Source organism: Oryzias melastigma, linkage group LG9 (assembly GCF_002922805.2).
Source record: "Oryzias melastigma strain HK-1 linkage group LG9, ASM292280v2, whole genome shotgun sequence".
Taxonomy (NCBI): domain Eukaryota; kingdom Metazoa; phylum Chordata; class Actinopteri; order Beloniformes; family Adrianichthyidae; genus Oryzias; species Oryzias melastigma.
In genome coordinates, this window is record NC_050520.1 from 23252034 (window position 1) to 23256450 (window position 4417).

The 4417-nt window shown below is 37.8% G+C and overlaps 1 protein-coding gene across 2 annotated transcripts in view; it reads right to left on the bottom strand.

The window, feature by feature from the left end:
• Nucleotides 1-3143, bottom strand: part of pdlim2 (PDZ and LIM domain 2 (mystique)) — a 36428-nt gene extending 33285 nt beyond the window's left edge. Inside the window, exon 1 of one of the 2 annotated variants that reach the window (XM_024276225.2) lies at nt 2903-3143. The gene's annotated coding sequence lies outside the window, so the exon portion shown is untranslated. The remainder of the gene's footprint in view (nt 1-2902) is intronic. The other variant, XM_024276224.2, reaches the window with a different exon arrangement.
• Between the last annotated feature and the right edge of the window lie 1274 nt (nt 3144-4417).

Sequence of the window (4417 nt, forward strand, 5' to 3'; positions counted from 1 at the left end):
GATTGCACCTCTGGCGACACGTTTGATCAAATTTGATGAATAGTCAAAAGGAGTTTTTAGTTAACCTAATGTCTGATATTTTTTACCAATTAAAAAGTCACTTATGTTTGTGTTTTTAAGAAGATGCTAAATTAAAGTTATTTTGGAGCAGAATTGGTTTAATGCATATATGCATCAATAGGGTTAACATAGCTAAATATTTAGATAATATCAACCTGCAGTTGCTGCAATTAAGAGCAAAAGTTTACCAAGTTTGATGTCAAGAAATTCTACTTTTCAGAGTGTTTTAAATTCATTTTTTCTGAAAAAAAAAAAAAAAAACCTACGTGTACTTCCTAGAATTTCTTTTAAATGCAGGGATTTTTTTTTTTTTTTTTGCTGTTTTCCAGTTTCCACAAGAACATTCTTTCTCCTTGAGTAAAAGTTCAAACCTGCCATGTCAGGGCTCAATAATTTGAAAAGGCCTTTTGCCACTTGTCATGTCTCTGAGAGATTTTCCTCACAGGCAAACACTGAAAGTGTACAAGTAATGAGGTATGAAGGAGTAGGAAAATGAGGGAAACGTTTAAAAGGACTGAATATCATGTAGAAGCAAAGACACACCACTACAGACTGCATAAAACACATTATGTAATTCCTGAAACTGCTATAATAAATAATTTTGTAAGAAAAACATGCAAACTGTGTTTTTCTTAAAATGCACAACTCTTACCTGTTAAATTCTAACTACAAGCTTCCCCTAACACCTATTTTAGACTAAAACATGCCAACAAAAGTCTGAAAAAACATGTAATTTACTGGAGACTAAAATGATGATGACTCTCCCTTGAGTCACCCCGTGGTTGGCATGACACCACAACAACATCACAGCAACCACTGCTCACAACTGCAGTTCAATCTGCGGGGAGAAGTATGTTAAAGATACTTTAAAAAACACTCTTGAGGAACAGGCTGTGATCAGCAACCTGTAAATGCACAGTAAAACTCCCACGAAACTATCACCGCCTTCGCGTAATAATGCCAGGATTAGCGTCTCGTTTATTCTATCGACTAAAATGTGGAAAAACCAGTTGATGGCATAATGAGATCGTCTGGTTGCTAATATAGAAATAGTCTTTAATTATTGGAGTGCCCGCCTGTTCTTTAAATCCCTCTCTATCCCTTGACTACTTAACTAACACTTTTCCAAGCCTTGAACTTGAAGGGTTGTGCTCTTACTCAAAGCACGTGCAGGCGTGATGAGCACGCATCAATTGTCTGACATGTTCCGACTTAAAATAATACATGAAGACAATGGCTGGGAGCTCTGTTTGAGCTTTAATGTGAAGAAGCATTCTTCTAAATGAATTAGCGTGGCTTTAGGGCAATAGTCTGTGCATGAATCACGCACTCTGCGGCTCTCGCTTGGTTGGGGGAGCCTTCAGAGAGCGATGCAGCCGGCTGCTGTTGACTCGGGCCTCCGTGTCACGCAGCACACTGACAGGTTGACATCTATCTGGACACACGCCCTCTGAATAATAAGAGGAATGCCAAAGTAAGCCTCTCCCTGGACTGAAATTATTTGATGTTGATCACACCCAATAAATCAGATATAACTGCAGTCACTAAGGAGATGAGAAAACATCAACAGACAATTCATTCATGCACTTTGGTAGTAATTATCTGTAATTGCTGATAAAAAATAAATATTGTAGTAAAAATGTGATGATTGTTGTTCCATCGCCCTGGCACAATTTATCACCATTTTTGTGCAAAAAAATGAATGCCTGTCTTCAATTATCTTTTATTTCTTTCCAACGCTGTGGCAAGGAGGGAGAAACGCTGGCTTTACATCATATTTACAAAGCGTGGAGCGACACTCACTCTGATCAGATGTGGAACTAAACTTCACAAGACCCAGATTACTTCACCACATCCTCTTAAAAGTGCCAGTGCATTTTCAGCAAGAAGCAGCGAAACACCACAACGCTCAGCACACGCAAGCTCTGGAGAAAAACACACAGATCATTGCTGAAAGTCAACGTCAGATCATGATTTCCTCTTCACAAAACCTTCTGCAAGACTTAAGATTAAAGGAGTCAAAACATGCGACACAATAGTTCAGCCTCTGCCAAAACTGAAAACAAAATAGTGATGTAAAAAACAAACTCCCGTCCTTCAGACTAAACAGAGTCTAAACTTCTATCATAGATGTGCGTGGAGGCTGAGAAAAATGTAAAAGTTAAGTTTGAATTTGTTAAACAAACACAAGGTGGAAAAATAATTAGCTTTTTTTTAATGCTACTGCTTTCTCCTGTGCAGAGTTACAACAGTCTGCTTTTGATTGCTTGGATAACTTAACTCTGAATGCTTGCTAAGTGAAAACAGGGGAAAATAGCAAAGCCAGCAGGAAACCCACACGAAGAGAAGGGTAGATACATATATTAAAAAAAAAATCCACTGACACATTAGGGAATGCGCTCAAACAGCAGGTGTTGAAAGCCAGAGAACATGATGGGTTTCAGGGTTCCTCACACACCTCAGGTGATTTTCCCTCATCTGCTGAACCCATTATAAACAGAAGCAGCTGCAGCCACACCATTTAGGAAGGAAATGAGAGGAACTACTGCAGCTTTAGAGAAATGGACTGGAGCAACACAAAAATGAGAGCTAACACTTTTAGAGGGGAGGTTGTCCTCTTGTAATGAGTGACCCTATCATTCTGAATTTGTAGAAGACCCTCTGGGTTCAGTCAGTGATGAACACTTCCACTTCTATCTGCCTTCATCAATCACAACAGTTCATTTCTAGGTGCTGTCAACATGCAGGAGTCCACATTTTTGTGACTCACGGGGATCAATTAAGAAAAAGTACATTAACTTTTGTAAATGAAATATTTTTAATTATAAATGTATCCACTTACCGAGCTTTAACTCAGGTGAACAGCAGCTCCACCTTCTCCAAAACAAAGCAGAAGCTGCTCTGTAGCGTTGAACCCTCTCCTCTTACTGTGAAGATGCCACGCACTGACGCAACGTGACCGCGCGCGCGCTCTGACTGCCACCTCTGGGACGAGCTGACTGCGCCGGTGGGGGCGGGTCACACGGCGAGCGAGGGAGGAGACGAGAGCAGACGGACGCTCCGGTAATTGAGACGTTCATTTAGCGCTCTGTGCTCATGCGCCACCTGCTGATGGAGAGACGCAAGCGAGCTGCTACTGCTAATTGACGCACGCGCGCCTTCCTCCACCTGGCTACGCAGGTGCAGAGACGCCCGGGGGCCACAGCGCCCTCTGCTGTTCGAGAGTGGTAGTTCTATTGTTTCCAAATCTGCAAACATGACCTACATTTAGTAGTCTTGTTGAAATAAATATGTAAACAAATAAATAATAACTGAAAAAGTAATTTTTAGCTTCTTGCATATAGTCAGATGTCTTTAAAATTATATATATTATATTTACAAAGGTTACAAAAACTGAAAGAGCTTGCACCTTAAACGTTGTGCTTTGCCACTATTGCAGAAACAATGCTATGCAATGAAATCAGATAAATTAGAAAATACTGTTTGAATTGAGATGTGGTAGATTCGTTTTACTATAATGTAAAAACAACTAAGTTGTACATTACAGCGGAAAACACGTGATGGCAGCAAAAAAATAAAAAAATAAATTAAAGCCATCATTACAGTCCAATAAGTGGAAACATTTTGAATTTTGCAAAGATGTGATCACAGTAAAATAGAATGTTCTAATAATGTTCTGCTTGTATTATTTTTATGAGGAAAAAAAAACAGTGGACTGAACTTTGTGACACTAAGATGTGAATTAATTTGACATTAATTCTTGTTTACTTCTTTGTTTGTTCACATATTTAGTTTAAATCTTGATTATCTTGCAAGAAATACCTTCACTGTTCAGTTCCAGGTATTCATCTCTGTCATAATGGCTGAAGTTTTGGCTAAGAATGTCAATTTTAGGTCAATGAATTGGATTCAATTAATCAATCAAACTTTATTTATAAAAAGCGCTTCTCATACTAAGCGCTGTATATTTGTTCAAAACCAATCGATATCGACAATGAATCATATCGGGAACCACAAATTATAATATGGATTGAATCATTAAATTAATGGTTACACCCTTTTTTGAAGTATTTTTTTATTTACTAAAACCAATCACCATTAACAAATAAATGAGATCGTCTTTACAAACTGGCAAAATTGCTACATTTAATTTGTAGCATTTATTGTTTATCAAAAAACAAATGAGATACTTATAGCAAACGTTCCATGTATATTTTCTTCAAACCCCCAAATTATGTTCAATATCTATTTTATTTTACCAATTCTCCATTTTTATGCATAATTCATCTCATTGTAAATTTGATTAATTGTAAACAACACATAGACGGGTTAAATATACAAAACTAATGATCAGAAG